Consider the following 18,354-nt stretch of genomic DNA (forward strand, 5'->3'; position numbering starts at 1 on the left):
TTCCCATCTCCACAAAGAGACACCAACAGGATCGCCAAAGTGTTAGATGGGAAGAGAGAGAGACGGTTAGAGATGGCGTGAGGAAGATGACACCAGCAGGATCGCCAAAGTGTTAGATGAATGAGAGAGAGAGAGAGAGAGAGAGAGAGAGAGAGAGAGAGAGAGAGAGAGAGAGAGAGAGAGAGAGAGAAATGAAATGAATGAAATGTTATATTAACGTCTTCAAAAGGCCAGAGTGACCTATGAGACCAAACTGATACAAAAGTGGTGAATCTGTTACAATGTCTGAAAAGTGTGAAAGTGTGAAAATAAATGCGAAAAACTAAATACAAAGTATTAGATAAACTTCTTAGGAGCATTCTGGGTGTCTGGCTAGAATGCTTCTAATCCTTTGTTGTAGTCTCCTCCGGTGAAGTATGCTTCTGCATCTCGGTCGTGGTTGTCTCGATTTCCTAAGCTCAATCGCCCTGTCAATGAGGGTGCCTTTAAGAAGTGAAATGAAATGAAATGTTATATTAACGTCTTTAAAAGGCCAAAATGGCCTATGAGACCAAAAAAGTTACAATTGGTGAATCTGATACCATCTGGTGTGAGAGAGAGAGAGAGAGAGAGAGAGAGAGAGAGAGAGAGAGAGAGAGAGAGAGAGAGAGAGAGAGAAATGAAATGATATATTAACGTCTACAAAAGGCCAAAATGACCTATGAGACCAACTGATTACAATGATGAGTCTAGTACCAAGTCTGGGTACAAACAAAGAAAACTACAAACAAAGAAACTGATAGGAGTGCTACTGACTCCTATGGGTGGCTGGTAGGCTGATCAATGGTATCATGCCATAAAGGTACAAAGTGGGGATAAGTGTCACCATGATACAATATAGCAGTAGCATGAAGCCTATCCTGATCGACACTCTGGGTGTCGTGCTAGAATCGTGTGGATCCTTTGCCGCAATCTCTGCCGGTGCTGCGTGGCTCCCCTCCTCAGTCGCGGTCGTCTCGATCTCCCCAACTCTATAGCTCGATCAATGAGAGTACGGCTGTTGTGTGTATGGGTGGGAACCGAGCTCTATGATGGTGGTGTCCCCTCTGCCTCTGTGGTATTCAGACTGAAGAAATCGGAGATGCGTCTCTGGGACTCTCTCTGTCTTTGCCCACTCAATAGAGCGTCTCTATGTCTCTGTATCTTTAATCAGAGACATCTTTGATCCTGATATCTCATGACTCTATCTAACGAGTCAAAACCATCTCTGAATGAACAATGAAAGCGTCCCCGTATCTCATATTAGACTATGCAGCGACATATGTAGTGAAACTCTATCTCTGGCTCTGCATGGCATAACTGACATATCCAACTGTCTGCTGGTATGCCTTTGAATCTACCTGTCTCAATCCCAAGCTGGTGTGAAGATGTGCGAATCTGGCCTATAGCACATCGTAACCCATGAGATAGATGTGTGTCCATGTAACTGGGCCGTGTGACAAATCCGTCTGTCGTGAGTTGGAGAAGATGCTCTCTATAGAAAACCCTCTTCGTACCCAACTCCCGTGATGGCTCTATCCATGTCCTCTTGCTATCAAGCTGGATAAGATCTTGCCGAATGAGTCTAGTAGTCTCCATCCGTGTAAGAGCCAAAGATGGTGCATCAAGAGAATACTGGAAAGGGGGCAGCCTGTCCATGCTGAAACCATGCCTCTGAAACCATGAGCTCATCTGTGTATACCAACATGATGTATCTCCCTGTTGTCTAGATGACTCAAGAGCAAGCCTGGCGTACCTGTCCCTAGTGGTGTCCCATAAGCTGTGTACAAATGATACTGATCTGGTGAGAGCCTTAACCTCCATAGGTGGGGCAGCCAGCTCCGCTCGTATGATGTCATGTGGGACTGAGGCCTTGGCTCTGATCAGCCTAGAAATCATAGATATCAAGGGTCTCTCCATATTACTCCATCCAACATTGTCAACAGACGGTCCCCAAACCTGAACCTCGTAGTGCATAACTGAAGCGACCAAAGTGTCGAAAAGCCAGAGCTTTGTTCGAGGTTCCTGGAACTGAACCTGCGAACAAATCCTCTCTAAACCGCCTAGGGCTGCATAGGCACGAGTCAATCTAGTGTCTGCTGCCACTTTCAGTGTGAACCTCGGTCCACTAAAGACCACCCCAAGATATGTGTATGCATCAAGTGTACTCCATATTGTCCTGCCCATATGTGAAAGTAGGTGCTGATCTCGTAACCCACTGTGGCGTGGTATTAAATACCATGACCTTGGTTTTACCAAGGTTGACAGACAATCCACTATCCTCTGCAAAACTATGCAATGCGTCCAAATGTCTCTGCATAGCCTCTGGTGAGTCTGATATCAACACGATATCGTCAGCATATAATAAAAGAGGGATCCATGTTGCCGCAAGCTGAGCACCTCTATCTCCTCCTCTGTCAATATAATCAGAGACCTCATCAACATACATACCAAATAAAGTAGAGGACAGTGGGCATCCCTGTTTCACTCCGATAGTGGAGTGAACTATGTCAGATATCCCCTCTGATGTGCGTACATAACCCATCATTGAAGTGTACAATGCCATAATCCCCCATATCAGCTCTGTGGGTACCCCCAATTCTATAAGTTGGCGCATCAATCTGGCCCTCGGTACTGTGTCAAAAGCTTTGCGGAAATCCACAAAGTTGCAGTATATCTGTCTACCATGTGCTCGACCCTCCTCAATGATAGCTCTGAGTGTAAAGACATGATCTAGTGTGGAGAAACCCCTCATAATCTTTGCCCAACTGCTCAGCCTATGCTCAAGGATGGATGCATATAACCGTGCCAATGTGTGTCTTGCCATGATAGTACGGTAATTCCCCGACACTGTGGGGTCTCCTGTCTTGAAGATTGGTACAATAGTAGGTAATCTCCAAGACTCAGGGAAGCCCTCACACATGACACGGTTGAATAACCGTGCAAGCATCTCTGCCAACAAATCCCCAGCATGTATAATGTGCTCTGCTACCAAACCCTCATGATCCTGTGCCCATCTGGTCTTCATCCTGTCAATGGCCTCCTTCACCATCTCAGTGGTAAAGAAGGTGCTCGTAGCCGGACATGGCTGTGGTGGATCTGGTAGTGGTGGTTGTCCAGGTACAATGTATAAAGATGCTGCATACTGCCCCCATATCTCTGTAGAAGTAATCACTGGTGGGGGAGACTGCTCATGGAATAGACGCCAAGCCTCTCCTGAATCTCTAATAAGGAAGAGCTGATATAAATCTTGCTCCATCTGGACCAAGAAAGCTCGCTTCTTCCGTCGCACTAGTCGTCGTGTAGCAATACGAGACTGTCTATAGGTGATCACTCCCAATGTAAGCTCCCGTTGTATCTGAGCTCTACTCTGTCGACACTCCTCATCATACCAGCTGTTCTGAGGCATGTGCCCAGAACGACGTCTCTGACCAGGCTGAGTGTGTGGGTATGCCTCTGTCGCTGCCCCATGTAATGTCACTGTCAGCATAGATGTGATCTCCTCCACTGTGTATACTGGCTCTGATGTGCATAAAAGCCTACGTATCTCCTCTGCATAGACTGAGTCAGTCTCTGGTGTAAAAGTATAGCGTGGATGTCTACCACCCTGTGAGGCCTGAGATGTACTGTACTCAAAGGAGACTGATAATGTCAAAAGTGCATGATCTACTGCTATCCCTACAGGCTTGGGCCCCACTGTGAAATCGTGAATGTGAGATCAAGCTCGGATGTGTCAAAACATAGTCTACAGTGCTGGACCCATGTCTGTGTGGAAAACAAGTAAAACTTGTAGACAATGGGAAAGTCGGTAAGCCATTCAGTATGGCTAAACTGTGAGTAGTCGTCATCTCCCTCAGGTATCTCCCATACTCTGTATGCTCTCTGTCGTGTGAGCATCTCTCAAGTCCCATCTCCTCTGGCTCTAGCTCTCTAAGCATCTCCTCTGAGGTGTCATAGAAGACCGTCTGTGAGCTGCTTGTACGGGCATTGAAATCCCCCGGGAGTATGATGTCTCCATCTCTGGAGAACTCCCAGATATCATCATCAAGTACAGAGTAAGGAGACTGTCCTCTGGGTGAAGCATATACTGAAGTGCTGGGAGGAAAATAGCATATGGCGATGTACAAGAAACGTCCAGTCTCTGCCCTCAGCCTCACCCACAAGTATTTGGCCTGATCATCTCTCCGAACTATGTGCAGTAGTGGTTGGAGCTACTCTTTGAAAAGAACTTCTACACCTCCTGATCCTCTATTCCCATGCGCAGATCTGGTGCATGTCCGGCAAGCTGTCTCCCATCTGTATCCTGATATGTTCGGCATCAACTGTCCTCGACCCCACATGGATGAGTGGAAGAAAGAGAAGAATTTAATTCTTGAATGGAAAAAGAGGGAGGAACAGGCGAGGGAACTAGAACGCAAGGAGTTCCGGGATGATATTCAAGCTTTAAAAGGTAGCATCTCCACCCTTAGGAAGGAACTCCACGAAACCAAAGAGGGAGGACGCCTTGAAGATGGAGAAATTCAACCATCAATGATCGATGAGCTGAATAGTATACGAGCACAAGTCAAAGAAATAAAGGAGGAAGGAGAAAAGAAGACCTCATGGGTGGAGGTTCTCTCCAAAACGCAAAAGAAGATGGATGAGGCTGAAAAATGGATTGAAGTTGTCAAGAAGGGAAAGGGCAAGGAAATCCCGACATCATCAACAAGACACTTTAAGAGGAACAACGAAGAAGGGTACGTGCTCGACACGTGAGAGTGACTGGCCTAAAAGATTCAGATAAGGTGGACCAAGAGGTGAAGAGCCTCATGTCCATGATGGGGGTGGAGAAGCCCTCGCGCACACAAGCTTGGAGAGTGGGCAAGAAGAGTGAAGGTAATGGGGAGAGTTCAAAAGAACCGGCTCTCATTTTGCGCTTTCCCTCTATGGAAGAAAAGAAAGACTTTTTAAAGAAGAGGCCAACCCTCAAGAAAACAGGTATCTTTTTAGGAGATGATCTTACGCTCTCACTGCTTGCACATATGAGAGAGGTCATGCCAGAGATTATAGCAGCAAGGGAGAGGGGAAAGTTAGCTTTCTACAGAAATGGACGAGTAGTGATTACAGAGCACCGCTCTACATGACGGTGCAAGACCTATGGGACCACTCTCAGGATGGCGGTTTGGAACTGTAATGGTTCGCATAGACCTGATGTGGGGGCCTTTGAGGACATTATGTAAACCTTTTGCAAGTTCTTGATGATGGTGTCACAAACGAGAACGCATAAACAATATAAAATATACTCGGATAAATAAAATTTATGACTTAATATTGAAGCCAGAGGATACAGAGAGAAATAGATAGAGAGAGAGAAAGAGTGAGAAGATCAACACAATACAGGGGACCAGAAGATGGGCTGGTCCCCTCCCCCCGTAATAGTATCTTTATTACTGAGGAGAAGTCTATACAAGCACTTGAAGTGAACGTATTGCCACATTCATTCTAGAATAAGACTTGATGGTTCCCGGAAGCCTCGGCTTCCGATTCCTAGGGCAAAACTCTATTCCAAGGAACTTCCGTTCCTTATTTCAAATCCTTGAGAACCAAGGTTCTCGCCTCTGGATCACACCTTCCAGACTCGGGGCATGGCATCCTTGCAACTCTTTTCCGACTCTGTTTCCAGAGTCCTGTTCTGCAGAATAACTCCGCTTTCTTGGACACGAAGTCCTTCCCTTGGGAATTTCAACTTCCGGATCACATCTCGAGAGTCTACCTCTCTTCAATCCGTGGATTTGCTTCCCAAACTTGGGTACGAACGGGAACGCATAAACAATATAAAATACACTCGGATAAATAAAATTTATCACTTAATATTGAAGCCAGAGGATATACAGAGAAATAGATAGAGAGAGAGAGAGAGTGAGAAGATCGACATAGTACTGGGGACCAGAAGATGGGTTGGTCCCCCTCCCCCGTAATAGTATCTTTATTACTGAGGAGAAGTCTATACAAGCACTTTGAACCGAATGTATTACCACGTTCGTTCTAGAATAAGACTTGGTGGTTCCCGGAAGCCTCGGCTTCCGATTCCTAGGGCAAAACCCTATTCCAAGGAACTTCCGTTCCTTATTCCAAATCCTTGAGAACCAAGGTTCTCGCCTTTGGATCACACCTTCCAGACTCGTGGCATGGCATCCCTGCAACTCTTTTCCGACTCTGTTTCCAGAGTCCTGTTCCTGCAGAATAACTCCGCTTTCTTGGAAACGAAGTCCTTCCCTTGGGAATTTCAACTTCCGGATCACATCTCGAGAGTCTACCTCTCTTCAATCCGTGGATCTGCTTCCCAAACTTGGGTATGAAACCCTTGGGCTGATCTGGCTCTAGTTCCTCAGAGCGCTTTTATCCTGCAGAGGCTCATGCCTTCCTCTGCTCCTACTCCCTCACGAAGAGGAAGTACACCTGCAATCAAATACTAGAGATCATAACATAAAAATCGTACCTTCAAAGTCGCGACGCTCGTAACTCAACTCGGTTCTCGAAAAAGCAATTCCCCGAAAGAGATCTCTGCATAAAAAATCCTCTCTTCCAATCCTACACACAAAAGAGGTGTGTTCTCGGGTTCCTTCTCGTAAATCAGCCCCGTCTACGACGTTTATGGGCTGAAAACAGAGAAAAACAGCAGCTTGTCGCGATGGAAACACGCTCCACACAATTGCAATGCAAACATAAACTTCCTCGCGGGAAAGCATTTGCTTTCTCGAAAAGCAATCCGCTTTCTCAGAAAGCATCTGTTTTTTCCTTAAAGTCTTCTCTGAACCCATCTTCATTCAAGTGCTTGTTTTTCCTTGTGCACAATTCTAACACAGTTCGGAATTTCCTCCCAACTATGGATATTCCCTTTCCGATGCACCCGTCACTCACCTTGTGACGCATCGGGAATACCCATCACCTAGTCCTTTCCTAACGAACTAACGGTACAATCTCCTTCATGATGCTCTATGTCACCCATCCTATGACGCATCAGAGATGTCCGTTTCCGGATGGTCGGATACTTCTTTCCGATGCTCCCTGTCACCCATCCGATGTGACGCATCAGAAGTACCCGTTCCTGGTGGCCTTACAGATATTCCCGTTCTCAGTGCTCCCGTCATTACTTTGAATGACGCACTAGGAATACTCTGTACTCGGATGTCTCCAGTGAGGAAAGCCCTCTCACTTAAAATTCCAATAATTCATTTAGAATTATTTTTCCTTGGTTTTCCAAGCGAGAAAACCCTCTGACTTATAAATCCAATAATTCATTTAGAATTATTTTTCTGTAAGATAAAGCCAATTTAGCAACATCCCTCTCACTTATAAACAGTTGTCCTCAACTGTAGAGGTCCCACTGAACTGCCTGGGAGAAACCGGAAAGATTCCAAATCTTGCTCAAAGGTGAGTTGAGCTAGTTCTTTCTGAAAAGAGAACTAAAAAATTAAATTGAGCAAAAATTCAAGAATTCAATACTTACCTTACGGATTCATTTCGTTCCTCTAGTACCTCGAGGATATCCTTCACCATTCATCAAACTAACGAGCCACGTAAGAACTCATCATTCACGTCTTTACGAGAATCTGTTAACTTGATTCCGTCTTCTCAAATTCGAGAAGAATAATCTTCCTAGAAAGCAATCTAGGTATTTGTCCTTGCGCATAATCTTGTGCTGTTAGTCCAGAGGGTATTAAACCTCTTGTGTCCTCCCACATAGGGAATACCCAAGTCATAGAGCATTAAGCTCGATGTCTTTCTTTCACAAACAAAGTTTGCGATCACCTTAAAGAAGGTTCTTTTTCCGGGCCGTCGCTCAACGTAGGCGGACGGTTCCAATTCGAAGATTCTTTGTGCACGATGACACTTCCTTCCAATCTTTTCCTCCTGCGAGTTATTACCACCAGAAGTGTTTTCCCGACGCCCATTAACGTCTCTTCCTTACAAAATCATAAAAAATGATTCACCTTGCGAGCATCAATGACGACTTGCAAAATCTCAGGCCGATATGATTCTAGCCATAGCATTTTTTTGAACGTACGTTCAAACCTGGTTCACAATAGAGCGCACCCTCTTTGATTCTCAGGGATGTTCTCCCATATGTAATTCTTACCATTTTGAAACGGTTGGCGAACTATATTCTTACGAACATAATAGTTCGAATTTATTTCAACAACGTGTAAATGCTACTTGACCTGCTCATGGAGAAACATATACCGCAACCAAAAGTTGCTTCTGTAATGATAAAAGCACATAGCGTACTCGATGATCAACGATCATCAGAAAACCTCTTCTCCATAGAGACTCAAAGTCCTTCTACCAAACACATCTCAAATAGAGATTCTCATGTTGGAATATCCTTGCGCGCAAAAAGGCGCTCAATAGGGTATAACAAACTCCCGTCCAGTTCCTTAGCATATGTCTGCATCTTCATGTGTTATCCATGTACTCAAAGGTGTACATAAGTTTTAGTGAGCCTGGGAAATTACCTTCCCTTTGTAAGATGCTTAGAGCGAAGACGCTCAACCTGACGATCCCTTGGCTCAATTTCAGAGCAAAACGCGCTCATCAAATAAACTAGGATTTTAATCCTTGGAGTCCTCGAGCACATGCTGTAGACGTCGCTTGTTCCTTCCCTCATAAAGAGAGTGTTCATTCACTTGTGCAAAAAGCTCTACCATGTCTTCCCCTACCGGGTAGGGAGTGTTGGTTCGTAAGGTACTTAAGCTTGATAAAAGTTGTTCTTTGCTTGAAAGCTCAGAATGGTTCCTTCATAATATCCTACCCGCACTAGTAGGCAATTTGTTGGTGAACTACCGGATACGAGATCAATAGTCGACCTTTCGGATGGTTGAGCAAACCAATTCATCGCATAAAGCAATGTTTCAACTCAATTCTACTCTCATAAACACTTGAGAGTGATTGTCTTGGTTAGACACATGCATATCTTGTGCATAAAAGCAATACGCATTTTATGAGTTCCTCAAAGATTTAACTTTGATCAAAGACTTGCCCTCTCACTTAAAGTTTGAGGGTCGAAAACTCAAGAGTTAGATTGAATTCCCTTACCATAAACTTTCTCCGGATAGCAATGTATCCTTCGAGGAGAGGTAACAAAAATTCGTTGTTTCTGTGCTCAATGGTTCTCGTCCCATTGCGGGGATCGGATTCTATGTACATTAAGGTGTACACTTTCAGCTTTTATTGCTGACTCCACCATCTGCTGCAAAGTATCTTGCAGATGCGTTTACAAAATTCGGGCAAAAGTCCTTCGTCAAATTTGTTCATCTTTCCTTCCTCAGAGAGGATCAAGAATGGAGCTACCTTGGCAAGAGTGAACCGCTACTTGCTTTGACTCGCTCGTGTTCCTATTAGGCAAACCGATCCCAATCTTCTTGAATGCCTTCCTCAAAGCGTAGGGGAAAAAAAATTTGTCGGAGAATTTCAGCCTTGAATTGTTGTTGTAAGTTCCTTGGAGAGCTTTGGTATACCACCAAGTACTTGCAATCCCCTTGAGGTGTTTGGTCACATGCCTCACCTTCGATACTTTTCAGAAATTGCCGTTTGCAAAGGCAACTTCAAATTGTCGAATGAAAGCAGTAGCTTTCAAGAAATCTTCCCTTCCGTCAAAAGTATCAAACTTGATTGGAGTGTTTCTAGGTCTAGAGACCGTCTTCATATCCTTCCCGAGATGACGGGATTTCTTGGCTATGGTTTTGGATTGATGTTCATGGATATCTTCTGGATTCACAAGGATCTCGAGCATTCCGCTCCTTGGATTCTCTAGGTTCTTGAGCATCATGCTCTTGTCGCCTTCTCAGAGAATCCCAAATCTTGTGTCGCCTTCTTGCAGAAAGAAAAAAATTTCCAACTCTGCGAGCTTTACCTGTAGGACTTCGGTTTCCGCTTGCTTACTTCTCTCTTGGCTTGTCATGGCTTCTTCTCGTATCTTCCCAGAGTCGTCCTCTTTACAGAGAAAGAGAGGAGACCATGCTCTGATACCATTGTCACAAACGGGAACGCATAAACAATATAAAATATACTCGGATAAATAAAATTTATCACTTAATATTGAAGCCAGAGGATATAGAGAGATATAGATAGAGAGAGAGAGAGTGAGAAGATCGACACAGTACTGGGGACCAGAAGATGGGCTGGCCCCCCTCCCCCGTAATAGTATCTTTATTACTGAGGAGAAGTCTATACAAGCACTTTGAACCGAATGTATTACCACGTTCGTTCTAGAATAAGACTTGATGGTTCCCGGAAGCCTCGGCTTCCGATTCCTAGGGCAAAACCCTATTCCAAGGAACTTCCGTTCCTTATTCCAAATCCTTGAGAACCAAGGTTCTCGCCTCTGGATCACACCTTCCAGACTCGGGGCATGGCATCCCTGCAACTCTTTTCCGACTCTGTTTCCAGAGTCCTGTTCCTGCAGAATAACTCCGCTTTCTTGGAAACGAAGTCCTTCCCTTGGGAATTTCAACTTCCGGATCACATCTCGAGAGTCTACCTCTCTTCAATCCGTGGATCTGCTTCCCAAACTTGGGTATGAAACCCTTGGGCTGATCTGGCTCTAGTTCCTCAGAGCGCTTTTATCCTGCAGAGGCTCATGCCTTCCTCTGCTCCTACTCCCTCACGAAGAGGAAGTACACCTGCAATCAAATACTAGAGATCATAACATAAAAATCGTACCTTCAAAGTCGCGACGCTCGTAACACAACTCGGTTCTCGAAAAAGCAATTCCCCGGAAGAGATCTCTGCATAAAAAATCCTCTCTTCCAATCCTACACACAAAAGAGGTGTGTTCTTGGGTTCCTTCTCGTAAATCAGCCCCGTCTACGACGTTTATGGGCTGAAAACAGAAAAAAACAGCAGCTTGTCGCAATGGAAACACGCTCCGTAGGCACTTCTTTGCGAGGGAACTGGCGCATTGAGTCTTGGTGACATCTGGTACACTTGGGGCAGCCATGGGCATCACCGGCAAACGTCTTCTTTGCGGGTGAACTTTGCAGCAGCATCTCCTTCTTGCAAAAATTGATCCTCCCCTCTGAGTGAGGGCATGTGATGCTTTTATAGCTCCTAGCCACGGGCACGTATAGCTGCTCGCGTAGAGATCGCGGCCGCTTTTTTTTTTTGTTTTAATAATTTTTTTTTCCGCTGTTCTGCCAGAAAAAGAGAGAGAGAAAACGTTGGCTGATCTGTTGCCTTATTTATCAGATGGCTGCCCACATGTTAAGTGGGCGGTCGACGTATTTTAAAAATAGTATGAACCTGCCCAAAAACTCAATAAAACCTTATAAGTTAAAAACAATGCTTTCACAGCACTTCCCAGGCGTCCCTGGATGCAATCACATGCACAATTGCAATGCAAACATAAACTTCCTCGCGGGAGCATTTGCTTTCCCGAAAAGCAATCCGCTTTCTCAGAAAGCATTTGTTTTTTCCTCAAAGTTTCCTCTGAACCCATCTTCATTCAAGTGCTTGTTTTTCCTTGTGCACAATTCCAACACAGTTCGGAATTTCCTCCCAACTATGGATATTCCCTTTCCGATGCACCCGTCACCCACCTTGTGACGCATCAGGAATACCTGTCACCTAGTCCTTTCCTACCGAACTTTCGGTACAATCTCCTTCACAATGCTCTTTGTCACCCATCCTATGACGCATCAGAGATGTCCGTTCCTGGATGGTCGGGTACTTCTTTCCGATGTTCCCTGTACCCATCTGATGCGACACATCAGAAGTATCCGTTCTTGGTGGCCTTACAGATATTCCCGTTCTCAGTGCTCCCGTCATTACTTTGAATGACGCACTAGGAATAATCTGTACTCGGATGTCTTCAGTGAGAAAAGCCCTCTCACTTAAAATTCCAATAATTCATTTAGAATTATTTTTCCTTGGTGTTCCAAGCGAGAAAACCCTCTCACTTATAAATCCAATAATTCATTAGAATTATTTTTCTGTAAGATAAAGCCAATGTAGCAACAGATGGTGAAGTGGGTTTTCTTGAAGATGGTTCTACATTTCTATGTGATGTTGTTGATGGAGGAGATGACGTTGATTTTCTTATATCTCATTGGTTTTATGTCTTCATGATTGATGACATAAGGGAAGTTTTTCAGGGAATACAAGTCAAAAGTATGCAGTTTCAGGGAGATATCTTTGATTGGAGAGATTTGCAGCTACAAAGTGGATTTTTGAATGTTTTTGAGAGGGGATGTAAGCAAGCCATCTGGTGGTGTTTTTTATGTGTGAAGGAGAGTTCAACTTGTTATTTTCAAGCCTTGAATCAAACCAGTTTGGATGTTTCTTGAATCAAGATTTTCAGGAAAATCAATTGTTTTGGCATACGGAGTCTAAATCAGGTTTCCTAATGTTTCATCTACATGCAGAGATATTGTATATGTTCAAGAGGCAGTGTCTAATGGTTGGAAAGTTTTCATCCTACCTTGAATCTTTCTTCCATTTTTGAAGAGAAACCTGAACCTGAACTTGACCCTGAACTTGAACCTGAACATGAAGCTGCTAATGTGTTTAGTAAGCCATACCATGCCTTTGCCGAAGAAGAGGCTAAGGAAGAAAATCTGTTGTTGTAGAAGAAGTTCACCGAACTGAAATATCATTTTTTACAGTTGAAGTATAAGAGGGAACTACAGGTTCAGGACCAACCTAAACCAGAGGGTGTTGAATGTGAAGTGATACTGATGGATAATGCAGATGAGGAAGTTCAAGAGCAATTAATTGAAGATATAGTCCCAATCATAGGACAGGAGAATGAGGCAGAACATCTTCATATTGAGGAGGCATTTTTGAACACCGTCGAGGAAGTGTTGGCTATGAATATTGAAGAACATATAATGGATGAGGTTGCAGTTGAGATGGAAGTTTGTACGGATGTAGAGGGTGAAATTCTGCCACTCCGTGTCGCGTGTGCTCTCTCTCTTTCAGTTGAGTTGTTATTGAAGTGCTAAAAGTCTGTATAGTCTGTTCTTTTCGATTGGCACGTGGTGCCCGTCTTTCTTGTGACAGTGGTATCAAGGCACCAGGGGTGTGCTTTTGTGAAAGCATGCCGCTTCTACAAAAGAGCAGACAGAGCAAACCGGCGCCTACAAAGTCTATTGGAATCTTATTTGAAGTATCTTCGAGTCATGACCTGGGACTTATTAGCCACTCCCATCCTTACTTCATTGCGCATCGGGCGCGCTCCCGTCTTTACCGCTCATGTCTTATAGGGCATAAGCCAAAAAGATCACTTGCAAGAGAAGGATCCAAGATTTGTTGCGAGTCACTGTTTTTCTTAGAAGCAATGCCTTACAGAGATTAATGACTATAGCTACCAAGCCGCACACTCCATGGACTTGGCAAGCTTTCAAGAAAATTTTTGCCTGAAGTTATATGGTTTTTGACATCTTCCTTCAGAGTGCAGCTTCTGGCAGAGTGGGCTATCTTGAAATGCTTGCCACGGAAACCCTAGCAGATTACAACTTGCAGTCTTTATCGTCTCTCAGCAGGTGTCTCTTATTGATAACCTTGGAGGTCCCATGTGACTGCTATGTCTTGGGACTACCATCACCGCCACAGGAACACTGTCTGTCCAAGAGCTTATGGACCATGGTGCGGTCAACTACGACCCATATGGAAGGAACCTAACCCTATTTTTTTTTTTGGTGCAGGTTTCAAGAAAAAAAGTCAATCGTCTTTCGGAGCTTGGTTGATGTCGAGATTTCTTTTAAGTTTGAGTTCTGTTTGAGAACTTGTTTGGTGATCCTATTTGAAATTTGTTTGAAATGGATGGTATCTGTTTTCAACCTGTCTTGGTGCCGATTTGAACTGTTTAACTCTGGTTTGAATACTCGTTTGGATACTGGTTTCAATGATTGGTGATTTTACTCCGGGGTGGAGAAGTGAGAAATGTTGTTTTGGTTTTGTTTGAACCTCGAAACGACGCAAACGTGATGTCTGCGGAGCGTTTCGTTGTATGCTTGAAAACCTCGGAATGATGTGGACGGGATGTGTGAGGAGCGTTTTGTTGTATGCTTGAAAACCTCCGAACGACGCAAATGGGATGTCTGGGAAGCGTTTGGTTGTATGTTTGAACCTCCAAGCGACGCAGGCTGCGGTGTGGGGAGCGTTTGGTTGTGCAGTCCTTTGGAGTCTGAGCTCCCTGACCCGGACGTTTTTAGGTAATTTGCGGGGGGAGTGACGAGTTAATTGTTGAGTAGCTTCATACCGCAGACCGTTTGTCTCGAGGAGTGCTCAGCGGCGCTGCTTGTTGTGTCTTGTAACATGCATATGTAAGCATCTGTGTTGCATTGTGATGTGCCAATCACTGAATATTCCTAATTGGATGAGATTGCGTGGGTATGTAATTTTAGTGCATCAAGACACCCGTGGAAGATCAGTGGGGTCTGGGGTTGATGGCTAATTTTACAACCTTGGAATATCAAGAGTTCTGATCTTGACGAAAGGAGAAGCCAACTCCTTGATCAAAAGAGCCGAAAGGAGAAGCCAACTTCTTAACAAAAAAAGAAAACTGATTGTCCCTTGGAATGACTCTCGGGAGTTGTTTTGCAGATATGTTGTAATCGCGGACGATTACGTTCTTTCAAGAAGAGGAGATGTCACAAACTGCCGATGTGTCAAGCCACTGGAGAATAGAGCCACTGTGCAGATCCCAATCGAGGGGCCCTAACCCTAAGAAGCCCTAACCCTAAGAAGTAGAAGCAGTAGAGGAAGATGACGTGTGGAATTGTACAGAAGTCGGTATTTCGCGCTGGCTTGCTGACGTGGTAGACTGTACGGAATCCTGCGTTTCACGTTGACTGCTGACGTGGCAGACTGTACGGATTTTCGTAATTTGCTTTGGCATCTTTTGGACAAGATGCTTTTTTACCAGATGCTTTTGAGTTTAAGGCTTTTCATGTAAACCGCTTTTGGACCTAGGGCCTTTAAAAATGAGCCCATGGGCTCATTCTCAGACATGCTTCTGGACAAAGGTGTAGAGCGTGGAGTACCGGCTTGTACTGTGTTGATGCAATATAAAGAAATACCGAAAGGGGTGCCAAGGTTTGGGGCCAATACTCTCTGGGATGCAATTCTGCCACTCCGTGTTGCGTGTGCTCTCTCTCTTTCAGTTCAGTTGTTATTGAAGTGCTAAAAGCTTGTTCAGTCTGTTCTTTTCCATTGGTACGTGGTGCCCGTCTTGTGATAATGTACCTCGTCAATCGGATGATGGGTTGAAAATTTCGCGTACTATGAATCTTTCGAGTAATGTAGCATCTGCTTGGCACATGCATCAACCTGTTGTTGACGTTGCATCTTCATTCGTTGATACTCCGTAGGCCGCGGAGGCTCGTATTCTTGTTCTGATTGTCCATTTGAGTTTTTCGTACTTTCACCCGATTCGGAGTTGTCGAGTGGGTTCGTCTGATTCTTGCGGGATTCGTCGTTTGAATCCATGTGTATCGTGGTAGCGGTAGAAGAGAGATTGGCTGTGCTCTGATACCACTGTTACAAGTTTAGGCACCCCAAGTCGGGAATGTGACACGACACACTAGAGAATCACTTAAAATACTTCACAACTATATCACACGGCTAAACCAGAGTCAACATGGCTCGACGTAGTTCCGTGCCCAAAGGTATTGGCCCCAAAATCTGGCGTCCCTTTTAGTATTTATTTTTATGTTAACGCTGGAGCAAAGTTACAACTCCCGAAAGACCTGTGCTCTTTAGACTCTGTGTCCAGATGCTGTGCAGAGTGAGGCCCCAAGGGCTCTATTTATTCTTACAAGGGATGCTCCAAAAGCAATCAGTTCAAAAGTAGTCAATCTCAAAAGCATCTGGTTCAAAAACTGCCCCAAAGAGCAATTAGCACAAATTGCGAAAATCGGTATTGCCTACCACGTGGCATGCCAATGCAAAATGTGGGGTCCGTACTGCTGCCACGCAGCATGCCAGCGTAATCAACGAGAATCCGTATGGTTGTCCACGTCAACAGCCATGTCATCAGCTCCCTGCCCGAGTGGTCATGCCGCGTCATTAGTTTGTGATATGTTGCCTTGAAACCCACTTTCCTCTCCCTTCAACAAAGCATGACCAGTGTTGGCAACTTCCAGAAGCCGAGTAAGGGTAGCCACTCTGTTCTTTGTACGGTAGTCTCAAAGCCCTATGGGCAGCCCACAACAATATTCTCAATCTGCTCCGTCAGTGGCACAAACTTGTAGGAGGTTACTAAGAGCAACGCTTTATAGAACCTCCGATTGTACTCCTCTAGGCTCTTTCAAGTAGCTGCAGTGAGTTGGTGCCAATCCGTCATGATATCGGCTTTAAATTCATTTGACAGCCATGTAGATGCAAAAATTTGCCTTAAGTATACCCATGTGGCGGGTGCATGTCCTTGCATCAACAATGTCGTCCACCATGTAAGCACATTTCCTTTTGAAGAAAGTGGCAGCTTTCCAGACCTTGGAGGCAAAATGGTAGCTTTGCTGACCTTGGAGACCTCTGTAAAATTCGCCCTTGCATAAGCTGTATCAAACTGCTAGAGGAAAGAAAGAGCCTTTGTCTTATCCTCAAAGCTGCTGAAAGTATCAAACTTCACAGCTGCACCACCTTCTTTGTATGCTTTTGGCTTTTCGAGTGCTCCCAAATTATCATAGGGAATTGTCTCCAACATGGGCATTGTAATAGGGATCATCGGCGTCCCTTGGCTTTGACATTCTGAGTCACTGGTGCCATATGTGCGTGTTTGTCGAAAAAACCAGCCATGCCAAAATTGCCCAATGGCACCCCAAATTGGCCTTGATTGCACTGAAACCCTTGCTGCATGCCAATGCTACCATACATGGGGTTTGGCATTATGCCTTGCATACCCCCAAAGACTGTTCTTGGCATATATTGCTGGATTTGAGGCGCATAACCAGCCATGCTTTGAAACACAGATCCACCCCCAAAATACCGAGGATGTACTGTGGGTGGTGGAAGAACCTATTGCATAGTTTGGAAATTGGTTCCCTGTCCATTTAATGCAACATTTGGACTCTGAAAGCTTGTGGAATAGGCGTCCTAACCACTTGATCGTGGACAAAAGGAATTTGTCTTGAAGCCCCAATTGATTCCGCAACATCCGAGTGCTCCCTGCCCTGCTGTGACGCACAAGGGACCTGGGCTTGAGCCTTTAAGCTGTCGTACATGAGAGAGTTGCCTTGTCTGCTGTGACAGTGGTGGTGCTTGCAGAATTTTTATAAACCTAGGATTTTGCACCAACCGAGAAAACACATTCACATCAACAACCAATTGTGTCCTAAATGCATCCTCTTCTAGCTCCCGAGTCTTAAATGCTTGACCTTGTGGAGCATCAAATCAACAAAAGGTAAAGCAAGGGTGGCCGTGAACCTTTGCCACGCTGGAGGAAGAGCTTGTCTGTCTTGTGAAGAGGAACCCTCTTCCTAGGTGTCATTCGTTCCTGTGCTCTCTGTCTTTGCTGCAAACCAACCAAGGCTAACTCTTTAAGTTAAAAGCGATTGTGTTCTGGTTTAATTTAGGAGTTTTTTGAATTTTGTTTGAGATCTTGTTTGGTGATCTTGTTTAAAATTTGTTTGAAATGGATGGTATCTGTTCTAAGCCTGTCTTGCCGATTTGAATTGTTTGACTCTTGTTTTAATATTGGTTTCAATGGTTGGTGATTTACTCCCGGGTGGAGTAGTGAGAAATGTTGTTTTGGTATTGTTTGAACCTCGAAATGACGTAGACGGGATGTCCCGGGAGCGTTTGGTTGTATGCTTGAAAACTCCAAGCGACACAGGCCGCGGTTTGGGGGGCGTTTGGTTGTATCAGTTCTTTGAGCTCATGGCCCGGACCTTTTTTGGTTAGTTGTGGGGAGAGGGACGAGGTAGTCGTTGAGTAGCTTCATACCGCAGACGGTCTGTCTTGGGGGAGTGCTCAGCAACGCTATTAGTTGTGTCTTGTAACATGCATATGTGAGCATTTGTGCTGCATTATGATATGCCAACCACTGAATATTCCTAATTGGATGAGATTGCCTAGGTATGTAATTTTAGTGCATCAAGACACCCGTTAGAGATCAACGCGGTGTGGGTGTGATGGCTAATTTTGCTACGTTGGAATATCAAGAGCTCTGATCTGGACGGGTCATGTTCACGAGGCAGTTCTCTAACCAAAAGTTTTTGCTTTTACATGTGGATCACTAGATCAGGTTGCTTTTGAGCACCTGTAGTAAATAGCAATAGTCTTTAAGCTGCTTTTGATACAAAGAGCTTTAAATATGTTCACAACATTTTTGCATTAAAGTAAATGATAGACAAAAGT

General features: G+C 44.6%; 1 protein-coding gene across 5 annotated transcripts in view; it reads left to right on the plus strand.

Moving 5' to 3' along the window:
- The window catches only part of EMB3142 (nuclear pore complex protein (DUF3414)), a 108,992-nt gene that overhangs the window by 32,556 nt on the left and 58,082 nt on the right, over positions 1-18,354 (plus strand). The window lies entirely within an intron of this gene.

The sequence above is a fragment of the Adiantum capillus-veneris genome, chromosome 1, assembly GCF_014529385.1.
Source record: "Adiantum capillus-veneris isolate H3 chromosome 1, ASM1452938v2, whole genome shotgun sequence".
In the NCBI taxonomy this organism is placed as follows: Eukaryota; Viridiplantae; Streptophyta; class Polypodiopsida; order Polypodiales; family Pteridaceae; genus Adiantum; species Adiantum capillus-veneris.